Genomic DNA, 15,905 nt, shown 5'->3' with positions numbered 1-15,905 from the left:
TAGAGATCTGCAATAGAGCAAAACCTTGATACATAAGGCCATATAGTATGAAGCTAATTGAAAGGACCCCTAGGATATTGAAACAAAAGCCATATAATGAATGATTGTTGTCCTTAATGTACTATGTTATCTCTCATCTCTTTTGCTGTCCCTTGGTTATCACATATTGTTACAGTATCTCACTTTGTTATCTGATATATTGGATTTATTTGTATTTGGTTATTGGTTATTTGAAATTGGATAGGGAAGGGGGGGAACCCAAGACGGGGGGGGGGGGGGGGGGGGGGGGGGGGGCGGGGGGCGGGGGAGGGTAATGGGTACCAAGACATGTGAAAGGGTATCAATGCATGTGAATTAATGCACTTCTATCTGGCAAATATCATGTAACCCTTTTATTAATTACAATATATATATATATAATAAAAAGAAAACTAAGGAACAGTACCCAGGCCCTGTGTTCAAGCTCCAGGACCAGTGCAGAAAAGAAATTATTTATAAAATTTAAAACAAATATGTATTTTTAAAAATTGTAATATATGATAGTAAGAACAAAATATTTGAATATGCTGACCTTCTTTCCTTAGTTTGTTTCCTACCCTTGGTGTATATGCATTCTTTCATTGACAAGGAGAGAAACTCTACAGATTTTATTGCCAGTGTTATGAAATCATGATACAGAGGACTGGATGTCACTCAGTGTAGACTGTGTGCTAATCTTTTCCAAGTGTGGGGTAGCTCTAGAAACCCTGCTGCTTGCCACCTGTGCTTCAGCACGTACACACTCAGTGACACAATAAGTCAGGAGCCAGAGGGCGCCTGGCCCCACCCACCTAGACCACGTGGGGCGTGTCTCAGGACACCATTGGCTGATGGTCTCTTTCAGGGACGTCCCTATTTGATGACGTGGCAGCCACTGCTCTCGATCTGTTTTCAAAAATAAAGTTAGATCTGCACCGAGAATTTGGTCTCCAGAATCTGTGTTCCTGGGATTATTCGTGGGCTCTGCTGCCGTCTTACCCCCCTCATAGACATCTGAGAAGGACCCCAACAACTGGTGCCCAGTCGCAGGGCACGACTATCGGGTAAGTGGACCACTTCAAGCAATTATGTGGAAAGGGATGTTGGAGAGCCGGCGCCTTCACTTTTCTGATAGAAAGCTTGAGCAAGTTTCTGAAACTGTTCTGTCGCTCTGCCTGTGGGGGATTGCAGGCAGGAAACAGGATGAGTCCACGTGGGAAAGGGTAGCCCGGCAGGGTCAGAATTTCTTCCCCATCTTGGCCGCCATTCTGAGTTGCCTCCGGGGTTCAGCCATGTTGGCTCCAGCACCGGTCGCTGAGACTGGGGCCCCCTAGAAGAATGCTCCGCTGCCCCTGTAAATAAAAGCGTGGTCTCACCCAAGATGGCTGTGGCACCCGTAGATAAGGGACCAACCACCGACCCTTGCCAACCCGACCCTGTAGATAAAGGCACGGGCCAGCAAATTTATCCATCTCTGATTGATCTCAAGCTCAAAAATGAAAGCAGGTGTAGACCAGAGGATAGAAGGGTTTCCTTTGTGGACCTTGGCAGTCTCCCCTACTTAAAATCTCCATTTGGGTCTGCCAACCCTACAGATCAATTGCCTGAAGAGCTAGGGTGGTAGTCAGTGAGGGGTAAGATCTCCAGAGGGGGACAACTTTAGACAGGCACGCTCTCGAGTAAGGCAAGCACCTGCTAAATAAGCGGGAGATGTGGAGCATGTCACATCAGGGAAATGGAAACCTATGCTGTAAAAGGAGGCCTAACTCATGGCCCAGTGCTCACTTCCTGGTCTTGGGACCACATCTGGCTGCGATGGTGCCTGCTGCCTGATCAGAGGGTGTGACTATGGTTGTGATGTAAAGTAAAGCCAGAACCCTGCCATCCTCTCAGACAGCATGATTCCCCTTCTTTGCATAACTGTTAACTCTCAAGTTTCCGGAGAAGGCAATCTCAGCAATACTGCCACCAGCCGCAGCCAGATGACATGAGTCCTGCCTCCACTTTTGTGACCTCACCAGTATCCAGAAAAACCTCCCTGGATGACTGCCCTGCTGGATATGGATGCCACAGATGCTGCCTCCACACTCTCCTCAAAGCTACCTCATCCTATATCTGCCCTGGCATGGGAACCAGAAGAAATAGGAACTGTGGAGACCTGGAGTAATAAATTTGACTCCCAAGCAGGGGACCGTGACATGATTATGAACAATTATCTTCCCTCAAAGCATGCTGGGGAGGACATGGGGGCTGTGATTCCCATTTACCCCAATCTCATCTGAAACCCACCTAGCCTAGTCCTTACCCCCTCTTAGACGTCCGAGAAGGACCCCCAACATGCAAGGTCTTGGGTTAAACTCCCAACACCAGAAAAGAGGGGGGAAAAGCACCCAGCCAGTCTTTGGTCATCTTCAGAATTAGGGTCATTTTACCCTAATTTCACATCATGTCTGAATCCGCTGTATTGGGATGACATTTTTAGCTATTCAAATATGAATCATGGATATGTAAAGCCAAGTGTTGTACAAGTTAGCGTGACACAGTTTTAGCTGTTCCAACAAACAAATTTTTTTAAGTGCATCAGGAAAAACCTTGAATTATTTGGGGCTGGGAGCAAGTAGTAGAGTACTTCCTTACATACACTATATAAATTATAGGTCAATATATTTTGGTATATAATATATACACATATATATGTGTACATATTTATTATTTACAACAAACTTTAGCTGGGTTCCCAAGCTATCAAAGCATGAGCCATTTGCACAGAACCCTACATCAAATCCATGGGAAAATATCTGCTGAGCCTCTTGTGTGAAATAGCTCCTCCTTCAGGCAAAAGGGGAGCCTCTGAGATTGGATTCTCAGGCGATTTTGGCACATTGTTTTCAGCCCTAATTGAAAATAGGGAACACAGAGAAGTGTGATGATGAAAATAACAGGTTCAGGGAAGTGTGGAAATTAGCTGATTTGCCCACCCTCCCCCCCCCACTTAAAATTCATAAAAAAAAAAAACAGACTAGCCTGATTGTGGGGTGTGATTTCTGGGTTTTATGGGAGAAAAGATGTTTTACAGCTAGAAGCAAGAAACTAACCAGGGAATAGACTCTACTTCTCTACAATTCAAGGTACATGGTGAGAATACGGCCTAAAAATTAAATCCAACAAGAATGAGCACAAGTGAGAAACTACAGGGTAAAGCAACATGAAAGTTGTAACCCATTCAAGCCAAAAGTCCTAGCTCAAGGGCTTCAGTGTTCCGTACCAGCACACCTGGGAATGCAGCATAAAGCACTCAAGTGATGATTGGCAGAGTGAAAGCTAAGCCTCACTCTCTTAGTAAAGGTTGTCCTTGAGCCACTTCCTTCCAGAAGATCACACAATCACAGGCAGTTATATCAAGTTTTCTAAGACATCAGAAATTTTAACAAGGATCTCTAAAGATTAGAAGAAGGATTTGTGTCTGTGTGTACTAGACTATAAATCCTTGGAGAGATTTTTATCTCTCTAGTCACAGGTCTGATCTAATCTATAACAGCATAACTTCAATAAATATCCCTTAGGGTAGCGATTATGAGCAAAAACAGTATAATCAGGCTGGTTGGACATACACTCTATTTATCCCACTTATTAGCTGTGTAATCTTGGGCAAATTGCCTAATCTTTCTGTGCTTCAGTATCCTCATCTTTAAATAGTCCCTACTTCCTCAGGTTGCTATGAAGATGAAATGAATTATTGACTGTAAATTGCTCAAATAAGGCCTCCCATCTTAGTATGCTATGTGTTTGCTGTCATTATTACCATGGTGATAAAGATAAGGCTTCATCCCTATCCACAGCACCAGCCTTAGAAATACATTAAAGCTCAGCATGGCATGAAGGTTCATACCTGTCATCCTAGATACTTGGGATGAGAAGTAGAGGCAGGAAGATTGTTCAAGGCCAGCCCTCCAAAATTAGCATTAGATCCTACCTGAAAATGAAATACAAACAAAAGGGCTAGGAAAGGGCATGACTCAAGTGGTAGAATGCTTTCTACTATGTATGAGGCCTTGGGTTCAATCTACAGTACTACAAGTAAAATCCACAACCAAAAAATTAAAAAAAAAAACTCACCATGTTAATAGTAGGGCTAGGTCTTCTGTAGCATCTTCTGGTACCTAGTACTAGATGGTCTAGGAAAGGTATAGGATTTCCTTCTGCATCAAATAAGGAGGTGATAACAGCTAGTAAGTGTTACCCTTTCTTCCTGATTGTGGGTTTTCTCAGAAACCCTGATGCCAAAGCCCTTGCTAAGACTTTCCACTAAACAGTTTACAAAGAGCAGAGCTGAATCTTTTCCTGTAGTAAACATCATGTTCACATGATTAGCACTGTAGTTTTTATGCCAAATTTAAGAAAACAACATTCTTTAAACAATTGGGCAAACTTATTTACTAACAGCATTATGTGATCCTAAAGCAGATTGCCTAGGTATCAAATTAGCCTCCTCAGGAATAATTAAGACACAATCAACCCATTCTCCCTACAAATCAATAAACAATGTTTTTCCTTTGCCTTGATTACTGGGTCTGCCAGGAGAGTAATCATGGTACAAAACTGACACTAAAAAAAAAGGAAAATCACTATTCTGATTAAAACAAGAAAGAAGACACCAATGACTGAACTGCAGAAAGTAAAGATGCATGAGGAAGTAGATTTGGCCATGAAATGAGAAAGCCGTGGTCTGCCATTGGTTCCCATGGGAACAGGAACATGTCACTAGCAACTGGCTCTCATTGTCCACCTATGCCTCAATTCTTTAACTGTCTCTAAGCTCAGCTGTGCTGGAGGAGGAGATAGGAATTACACCAAAGGGAGAATAAGCATTTTACCATTCATTTCTAAGCAGCGCAGAGCCATGCACTAGTGTTGGTCTATCAGGCCTTAGGTTGCCTTTCTAAAATGCCAAGGAACAGCAGCTCTCTCCTCCTAGAGGCAGTAATTGTTTCTAATTTTAGTTAACAAGTTTCATCTAAACCTTTGTTTTTCTGGAATCTGCAATGAGGTTTAAAGGAAAGAGAGAAGACAGGGTAGAGCATACAGAGGCAGAGGAGAAGAAGGAAACTGGGAGACCCACTTAGACCAAAGCCTTACGCACCACAGTGGAGTTACCAGGAACAAATCTAGTTGCCCTTCCAGTCTCAGTGTCTTCAACATTAAAAGACAATAGGCACATTTGCCAGAGAATTTAATCATGTGTGTAAGCCCCCATAGAAATATAGGAAATAACAGCACAAGATGATCTCACAAAACAATCTTCTTCTTGGCATTTGATAGACTAAGAGGGTTGAGGTCAAGCTGGAAAGTAGAATGAAGTCATCTGCAGTTGGAGTGACTAGGACATGAAAATCCTGGGCTTCTGTAAAATCTTATTATTGGCCACTAGAATTCCTAGCTTGAGGGTGAGATATCAGGTGGACTCTAGACAGGTGAGCCTACAGCCTCTTCTGCTCTCTTGTCTTCATTGGTCCATCACCCAAACAAACAGTATTATGGTCTTTTCCTCTATTACCAAAGTCATGAAGAAGAGGAAAGCATTACATCTCATGCTTAGGCTTGATAGGCCTCCGGGAGGCTTACAAAGGGGCTTTTCCTACACACATTCTGACAGCTCTGAAACCATTACACTTGCAAACACCAACCACTGGCATTATACCATTACTCTCACCCTTTCATGATTAGCATAGACATAGGGAATGCTCAGAGCCTAATGCAAACTTTTTCCTGCAATGTGAAAACTTGAGGCTTATTTCTAGGTAGGAAAATATGTCTTATACCTTGTCAATTATTATTGTGATAGTATCTGCACCTCACCTCTGAATCTGAAGCAAGAGATTAGAAATTCATGAATAGTATAAAGAGAACTAGTTCACAAAATTGAAAAACATGAAAGGGTTAGCTTATAAAGCAGAGAGAAAACAAAAGTAGGTGAATATAAAGAATTGTCAAGCACCCTGCCCATGGATTCAGATTAAGGGCTAGACTGGATTGGGTTGGTCAATGCCTCTGCCAAACAGATGTCCCAATACCACCAGAAGGACACAGTTCAATGCTGTCTCTGGCAGAGGAGTAAAAAACAGAAGAAAAGATTCCTTCACTGTACTTCCTGGTCTTGGTTTAGGGCCAAAGGAAACTGAATTTCCAGCAGCAGACTGTGAAGGAGACTGCAAAGGTTATCTCTTGAAATTGGACATAAATGAAACTTTTACCAGAAAACATCACAGCAATGTACTTGAGAGCCTGATACCTCTATCAGGGACCTCACCTTTCCTCCAGCTCTGCTTATCCTCTCATAAATACAGGGAAATAACATGAGAAAAGGCACAAAGATGCCACATAGACTCAGAGGCTTTTTTCCCTATCAATTTTAACTTGATTTAATGCTTACTTGTAAGCATTCAGAAACATGTACACACAAACCTACAATGTGCTAAATTTCCCTGCTTCCTTTATGTATTCCCTGATACCACATACCTTCATTCTCCTCTCATTGGGAGATAGTTGAGCAAGATCCAACCCTAGCTGCATGCTTCAGTACAGTGGTGAATAAGGATCTGTGCTGTGAGCACAGTTAAGAAATGAAAAAGTAGAGCCAGGCACCGGTGGCTCATACCTGTAATCCTAGCTACTCAAGAGGCTGAGATCTGAGTATCACAATTCAAAGCCAACCTTGGGAACAACAGTCCCTGTGAGACTGTTATTAACCACCAGGATACCAGAAGTGGTGCTATCGCTCAAGTGGTAGAGCAGGAGCATGAAGCTGAAGAGCTGACACAACACACAGACCCAGATTCAAGCCCCATGAAGAAGAAGAAGAAGAAGAAGGAGGAGGAGGAGGAGGAGGAGGAGGAGGAGGAGGAGGAGGAGGAGGAGGAGGAGGAGGAGGAGGAGGAGGAGGAGGAGGAGGAAGAGGAAGAGGAAGAGGAAGAAGAAGAAGAAGAAGAAGAAGAAGAAGAAGAAGAAGAAGAAGAAGAAGAAGAAGAAGAAGAAGAAGAGCAGGAGGAGGAAGAGGAAGAAGAAGAGAAAAAGTAGTTGAATTACATTTCATCAAATTAGAAGCTCTTGTGAAACAAATGACAGTTAACAGAATAAAAAGTCCGTAGAATCTGCCAAAATATGTGTATGTTTTATGAATGATGAAAGATTCATATCCAGGATATAAAAAGAATAATGAAGTTACCCTTTAGAAATAAGCAAAGGACTTGAACAAATATTTCACCAAAATTTATAACTGACCAGTAAGCATGTGAAGGTAGGGTGCATTGTCACTATTCATTAAGGAAATGCAAATCAAAGTCATCATAAGGTAACATCAGGATGGGATGATAAATATCAAAAACGGTAACACCTGGTATGTTCACTGATGAAGAATATAAAATGACCAAATCACTGTGGGAAATGGTATGGTATCTCTCAAAATTTTAAACTAGAATTACTGTAGTATTGAGTAGTGCTATTTCTAGCCACATGCCTAAGAGAACTGAAAATAGGGGCTCAGACATTTGAAGACCCATGTTCAGAGAAGCGCTATTTCCAATGGTCAAAAAGTAGCCACAATCCAAGGGTTGATTTATGAACAAATGAAGATAATTTAACATGTGCATGCAAAGAAATACTACTTTGACAGTTCTGACAAATGCTACAAAGGGATAAATTTATAAATATGATGCTAAGGAAAATAAACCTGTCCCCAAAGACAAATACTATGTAGTTCCACTTAGAAGAGTTACCTTGAACTGTCAAGTTCCAGGGGCTGAAAGTACCATGGTGGTTTCCAGCGGTAGAGAGAAGGGAGGAATGGGAGTAGAGATTCAATTTGGAAAGATAAAACAGTTCTGGGGATAGATGTTGGCTTTGGTTACATAACAATGTGAATTATTGTCCTTGAACTGTATACTAAAAGCAGTTAAAGTGAAAAGCTTTGAGAAAAAAATGTGTTTTATTACAAGAAAAAGAAAAGAATTCAATTTTCAAAAGAATTCAAGGGAAAGGGGGTAGATGAATGGATAAGAGAAGACTGGATGAATGCAGCAATATTAAATGACATGTAAAAAGGAACCGGTACAATTAAAGGCTAAGATAAGGGGGATGGATAGAAGAGTAACAGGGACCAAATGCATTGTACTCATCAACTGACATGTTGAATTGAAACCCCTTTGTCCAATTACTTAAGGACAATGATTTGAAAAAGAATAGAAAAGTCAAAGTGTCAAGGTTAGCACCCCAGCTATCCCAAACACTAACGCAATGCCTATAAAAAAAGAAATTTAGCCAGCCATTCTGTGGTGTCATTTTCTTGGCTGTAAAATGGGATAAACAGAGTACCTATGTCATAAGGTTGCTGTGAAGTTTATGTGAGGTGATGAGAAGAGAATCTTGGCACAAATGAGTGTGCAAAACATTTAACTATGGTTGATATTTTCTTTTATTTGGATGGTAAATGTTCTTTGATGACACAGAGGAAAAATGTGTCTGCCTTTCCTGTATTCTCCATACATTTTCCATACTGGCTGATTTAGGTATTCTCACAAAAAGATGAGCCTATCGACGTCACCATCAGTGGTTGTTTTTCCATCACAGAATATAAATTAGTATTGATCCCTTCATATTCTTGAATAAGCCTTCTTGAGCCAAAGATATGCAATTATAGAGAGTTAGCTAAGGCTGAGATACTATCTTAAAAAGAACATAATTCACATTATTATGTTCCAAAGCCAATGGAATCATTAGAGCTTCCCCATGCTTTTGTTATTCTAACCAACTTACCCAACTAGCCACAAAGTATAAAACCACTTAATGATTTGGGACACTATCTGAAAAAGACTCATACTTAAGTTGATGACAAAAATCCATAGGCTCCAGAAGCTGATAGATCCTAAGTCTTTGTCTATAACTACCAGGGACTGAGAAGGGAAGGACTTGAAGACCAACACTGAAAACTCTGGCCTAGGGGAAGTTGTGTACAAAATTAAATTGGTGACATACAGGATGTTGCTGGATTTTTTACGTTTGATGGCAAGAGAAAATAGGGCATTTGAGTATTCCTTCCATTTTAACTGAAACAATTCTAAAAACTATTTTAGTTTCAGTTAAAACTGCTATAATGGGCTGGGAATTTGGTCTAGTAGTAGAGTGCTTGCCTAGCATACTCAGAGACCTGGGTTTGATTCCTTGGTACTAAATACAGAGAAAAAAAGCTGGAAGCAGTTTTATGGCTCAAGTGGTAGAGTTCTAGCCTTGAGAAAGTCCACGGACAGTGCTCAGGCCCTGAGTGTAAGCCAGGACTGGAAAAAGAAAAACTGCTACAATAACGTTAGCATCTATTCTCCAATAGATTTCTGAAATGCACAGCATTTCCACAAGCATTTTGTTAAATGATTTGCCTGACAATCTTACACTGATGCTAGGTTCTACAAAAGTTTCAGCCCTTATTCCCCACACAACCCCACCCTTCACCCCAGATATCTTTTTTCAGATCCCACACCCTAAAGCTTCATAATTCCATTAAATCAGTGCACAGCTGGGTGATTCTTTCTTTGCTCACATTATAGTGATTCCCCAGGGAATTTATGTAAATCTATGGAAATTCATTTTAAAGGCAGTACTCAGAAAGGAGGGATGCATCCTCATTAAGTAAACGATTATATCTACAAACAAGCTAAAAGCTACCCACTGGAGAACTAAATTAAACTTTCCATCAGGAAAACTAAACCATTAATTTCTGGTTGATGTCTTAACTGTTCAAGTGCCAACAAAACTATAAGACAAGATTTTGATGAGGTTCAAACAGAGATCAAGGCAAGTGCAGTTGACCATTATAGGCCCTGGACAGCTATCACCTTAGTCTACCTCCAGCTAGGGTTCCAAGAAAGGAAGAAAACTTATGGACTCTTCAGGACTATTTCTCCTATGACCTCCTTGTGTCCCAGAGGGGGCCAACTCAATCCCAAGAAATTCTTGGTAAAGACCAGAGTCTGAAAATTAAGACAGGATAGTAGTAAACAGAAAACAGACTTCATAGTTAGACTTGCCTGCATTCTAATTGTGACTTCATTTCTTAGCTAAACAAATCACTTAGACTTCAGAATCTTCATGGCATCATCTGTAACTTGTTGATAATAATTCTTAACACTAGTGAGTTTCTTGTGAGATAAAGTATATAGAGGACTTACCCCAATACCTGGAACATAATTGACATTCAAATGGCTTTGGTCAGTTGATGTCTGAGCATGACCTAGGCTACAGAAATTCCCCCACTAAGAAATTTTGGATCTTCAAGCAACTATGGTGCCTTCCCATGTTAAGAGAAATACTTGCCTTTTCCAGTGTTGTAAAGGCAACTCTAAAGTCTAGTGACTTTTATTACAGCTCATTGTTCTCAAGCTATTCTGACATTTGCTATTTGGGGCATAGATACTTTCATATCTCAAAACTCTATAATTTTGCCAGGGACTGTGGTTCACACCTGTAAGCCAAGCTACAGGCTGAGATCAGAAAAGGCAAAATGTTCACAAGACTCCATTGTCAGCCAACAAAAACCCGACCACAATAGCACAAGTCTGTCTTCCCAGCTACATGGGAAGTATGAATGAGATCATGGTCCAGGCCTTCCTGAGGATAAATCTGAAACCCTATTCTAAAATTACAAAAGCCAAAAACATTGGTGACATGGTTTGGGTGATTCATTACTTGTCCAGAAAGTGTAATGCCTTGAGTTTAAATTTCAGTAGCACAACACACACACACACACACACACACACACACACACACACACACACATCAAAACTCTATACTCTACACAATCCCCAATTGCATCTTGGCCCTAAAGTCAAAATTAAAATGAAATTCTTATCTGGTACCACAGACTATGCCTGTAATTTTATTTACTTGGAAGCCAGCCTAGGCACAGAATTCCACTACCTCTGATTAACCAACAGAGGCATGGCTCAAGCTGTAGAGTGCCAGCCAGGAGCAAAAAAATCCAAGTGGAGCTTGAACCCCTGATTTTAAGCTCCAGTACTGGCACTAAGAAAAACAAAATGTAGAACTCTAATATGATCATATTTACTTATAAAAACCTCTTAGTTCTAACAGTACAGTCTCATAAGGCCAATGCCAAGTAATTATTGGAGCAAATCTCTGATTGTTCTGTTGAGTAGTTTGAGTGGGGGACCCATGTTGCCTTAAAATTTCACATATATCTACATTCTGAACATTTTGTTTAGCTACAATCTCATCATATAGGAGCTAAGTGGAACTGACAAATGTATTTATTGGTAGAGTCCTTAGGGGGTGAGAATGGGACGGGGAATGGGGGACTTTTGAGCTGTGATCCTTGCTTACATTTCAACCTCTGAGTAGCTAGCTGATACCTGGCTGACTTGACATAACTGTTACTATTTTAATCAAGGGAGTCAAGTATGAGTTTACAAAGAACAAAATAGAGAAGCAGAACAGACAGAGAGTATGCTACTGAATGATTAAGCATTAATTAGACAAGATCATGTCATAGCACTAGTTATGAAGATCCATAATGACTACATCTCAGGATTACTGAATTTGAGAGGACAGGAAAGTTTCCTTTCCTGGGACATAACTCATCAAAAATTCCAGACTATATTTGTATGTATATATTAAACAAAATGGCTTACAGCTTAATGTTAACAGGGAATCCTGATTGGAAAGTAGCAGTCACATGATGTGACTTTCAAATAAGATCTTGTCAAGTTCTAAGTGAAATCAATGCAAACATATTCAGAGCTGGTTACAGAAGCAACAAACAAAAAGAGTCATATAAAGCTAAAAGATTCTGTGGGTATGTAAGGGGTATTGGATCCAGGAAGCAATAGTAAACGCAGCTAATTTGGGTTATGAAGCTTAACAAACTGAACTTTTAAAATGACATAAAAATAGCACAAATAAAATACCAATACTTGACATGTTTTAAAATAAAATTAAACCTTTTGGCTGTCCTTTTACTCCTAGTAGTAGTAAATTAGATCAGTTGTGTTATTTTACTGATGGATTGATTTATCTCAGCATCCATTCCTTCAATATTACCAATATTCAAGTCTCTCATAGCGTAGTTTTCCATCTTACCTCAGCCCTGCCAACATTTCTGACTCATTAAAAAGGAGTTTCTAAGCCAGGCAAAGTGACACACATCTATAAATCTTTCCACCAAATACCATGGTATCAGAGAGATAGAGAAAGAAAGATGGAAACAGGACAAATACCAGTTTTCTCCTCTTCTAAAAAAGTATTCTTGGTATAAAACTATACCTTCATTATCTCTGACTATTCCCCATTCTGGATACAGACTTTATGCCTGATATTTTGACTCTTTAACATGTACTTACTTTTTTTTCTATATGCTTTACTTTCCAGAGTAATGTCAACTGACAAAGTTTTGTAAATACTCTTATGATTCTTTGGTACACAACAAGTCTCTGCACCCATATACATTTCAGAATGTTGAACGACTGTAATTTAGTAACTTGAAGTAGCCAAACTTGATTTAGAGTCACAAACTTTGCCAAAAGAACAGATCTTAAGAGACAGATAACACAGAACTATTGAGATTAAGCAGAGAAGTGATTATGGATGGAAGCCATCTAGCAGGATCAAGAAAACCTGATGTGACAGAACCAAGTGTTTGGATGAGATTTAAACTATCCTACCAGTTAACTTTGGGGAAGTTATTTAAATCTATCAGGTCAGTTTGATAATTATACTAGAGGTCCTTCTCTAGTTATGCTTTTTGGTACAGTGGGTATTCTATTATCTTTGTTGTTTTGAGGAACAGCATTTAGAAAATGGTGGGATTTAACACACAACAATTTTTTTTAATGCAGAGACCTACCTGCTTTTGCCAAGTTCTACTATGTTTATTTCAGGTCTATTTATACCACGAAAGTCAGTAAACTTCTGCTGGATTATACTTACATAAACATAAAGGATTTTTTTTGCCAATTTAAAAAGAAGCTCACATTAGATAGATAGGCAGAATGCTTACAGTGAAAGAAAAAATCTACAATTTTATATATGCTATATTATACTGTACACTTAATCTTCTTTTGTTGAAGACTCTTTCCAGATTTACAACAAGCTGGGTACCAGTGGCTCATGTTTATAATCCTAGCTTCTCAGGAAGCTGAGATCTGAGTATCATGGTTCAAAGCCAGGCCAGGCAAGCAATGTCTGGAAGACATTTATATCCACAAATGTTCTTAATGTACTATGTGAAGCTATTTCTTTTCTCTTTTTATCCCCACATGTTTAATCTCATGTGGTTACTGTATCTGACTTTGTTACCTGGTATAATGTATATACACACTTATTTGTTTATTTGAAATAGAGAAGGGAAGGGGGAAAAGAAGATGATTAGGAGGAGGTGGGAGGAGGGAAAGGAGGGGGACAAAAACATAAGAAGGGGTACCAAGGTTTGAGAAGTAATGCACCCACTATCTGACAAATGTACTATAACCCCTCTATACATTCCTGTGACAATAAAATACAATCAAAAAATGTTTAAATCCAGAAATGGAACTATGGCTCAAGTGGTGGAGTGCTAGCCTTGTCCAAAAAGCTCAGAGACAGTGCACGGGCTCACTCAGGCCCTATGTATGTGTGCGCGCATGCGCGGGTACACACACACACACACACACACACACACACACACACACACACGCACGCACACACGCACGCACATACACAATTTAAAGGCAGTACAAACACTGATACAGCATTATAATGCAGAACTCAATTTTATTTAAGTACAACTTAAACTTTATTCTACATTTTTCAGCTTGCAAATTTGACAAATTATGAATTCATGGGAGTTATTTAATGTGGAGTTGAACTAATAAACTGGCAAACTGCTGTAAATAATTTAGAATGACTTAACCTATGAGTAGAAGGAACAGAAGAAATCATATCTCTATCAAAATAATCTTGAGCCGGGAGTTTGGCCTAGTGGTTAAAGTGCTTGCCTAGCATGCATGAAGACCCAGGTTCGATTCCTCAGTACCACATATAGAAAAAAGCCGGAAGTGGTGCTGAGGCTCAAGTGGTAGAGCTCTAGCCTTGAGAAAGTCCAAGGACAGTGCTCAGGCCCTAAGCTCAAGCCCAGGACTGGCAAAAAAAAAATAATCTTGTTATATAAGATAAAATAAAAATATAGGTAAGGTGCCTGTGGCTCAGGCTTGTAATCCTAGCTACTCAATAGAGCATTATAGCTCAATGCTAGCTGGAGCAAAATATTCTATTTCCAAATTAGCCAGAAAATTGCTAGGCTGATATCATGGCTCAAGTGGTAGAGCACCAGCTGTGAGACAAAGCACAGCTTTATATGAAAAATGAAAAACTATATGTTTTCCCTTGTTTCCAGTAAGGAAGTTGATTAGTGTTAAGTTCCTTTACAAATTCTAAAACATTCATGCATCAATTCTGAAGTGTAGTGGATATAAATAAATAGGTTATAGCCTCAAATGGAAAGATTAGCTCATTTTTTTAAAAAACATATAAGTAATTTTTTCCTAAACATATTAGCAAAAACCTTTCCTTATATGGTCAATTTTTAAACCAACATAAATAGTTACCTGACAGAATTAGAAAACATTTATTATCTCAAGTATGCAGAATAAACATAGGAAGCATTCTACACATTAATTGACACAATTTCTCTTCTACTTCACTACACTAAATACATAAAAACATCTTTAAATAAATATAGCTACATAGACATAATTGCATATTCACATGTTTTCTGTATTCCTCTTGAAATTAAGGTTGAGATAACAATCATCAATCTTGTCTTTTACCTATTACTTTTTCAAAAATAAAAAGCCTAATAAAAACAGAAATCCTAGCTAGGTTATTTTTTCTTTCTTTCTTCTTTTCATTTGAAAGCATCCCTTTAGTCTTTATGAGCTAGCTATTTACCTACCACAATTCCTCAAAAAAAAAAAAGCAAAAAAACAAAGTTATTTTAGGGTGTTTTAGCTTTAGTGAGCTGTCTACCAAATGCAAACCATGAAGTACTCTGGATTTTTCTCTGCTCTGTCCATCCCAGAGACAGATTTCTTGTTTCAAATCTCAGTGCACACATATAAACACAATTACTCAAAACAAGGCAACAAGTGAGAGGCAGGTTTAAAATAAGAACTGAGGCAATCTGACTCACAATCCAGGATTCAACCCCCTAGAACTTGCTGTTTTCCTTTGTCCTCTTTGCTGTGAAGCAAGATACTTTTTCTTTAGCTGGGTGTTTCTGCTGCATATCCATTTGCTACTGCATTATGCAATGAAGTCAGAAGCCTGAGCTTGTGACATCAATATAGGTTGCCATGGTTACCCTTTCCATAAGTATTACAGGTTCAGTGTAGGCTCAAAAAAGGGGACTTCAGCAGAGTAGCAAAATAACCAGCATTACTCAGCCTAAGTTACAGCAACAATTCCTGCAAAAATGTGTGCTAGATCCTACAGGACATAAAATTTCACAGTAATATTCTATGTCATTAGTGGAAGAAATTTCTCTAATATATTGACTATTTTTAAGCCAAAGTCATACAATAGAAATTGCTAGACCACTGGCCTCCTGACATATCACTGATTCATGTGATCATACAGGAATGGATATCACTGTAACTGCCAATTTATTATGTGTATTATCATTACATAAGTCAAGAGATATACATAATGAAATCATAATGGCCTTATGTCAATCATTTTCCTAACTCAAGAATTATGAAAGGCCTCACAGACTTGCATGTATGAAAGCAGTTTTAAATGAGAATCCTATATTTATCAAAGCAATATTAAGATCACTTTTTGGTTGCATGGGT

At 39.3% G+C, this 15,905-nt stretch overlaps 1 long non-coding RNA gene across 1 annotated transcript in view; it reads right to left on the bottom strand.

Moving 5' to 3' along the window:
* Positions 1–15,343, bottom strand: part of LOC150059555 (uncharacterized) — a 138,703-nt gene extending 123,360 nt beyond the window's left edge. The window contains exon 1 of the long non-coding RNA XR_016536387.1: positions 15,245–15,343. This is a non-coding gene — a long non-coding RNA (uncharacterized LOC150059555). The remainder of the gene's footprint in view (positions 1–15,244) is intronic.
* Between the last annotated feature and the right edge of the window lie 562 nt (positions 15,344–15,905).

This window comes from Megascapheus bottae, chromosome 8 (genome assembly GCF_031878675.1).
Source record: "Megascapheus bottae isolate mThoBot1 chromosome 8, mThoBot2.hap1, whole genome shotgun sequence".
Lineage (NCBI taxonomy): Eukaryota > Metazoa > Chordata > Mammalia > Rodentia > Geomyidae > Megascapheus > Megascapheus bottae.
Note: the sequence above shows the minus strand (reverse complement) of the source record. Positions and strands in the feature narration are given on the sequence as shown.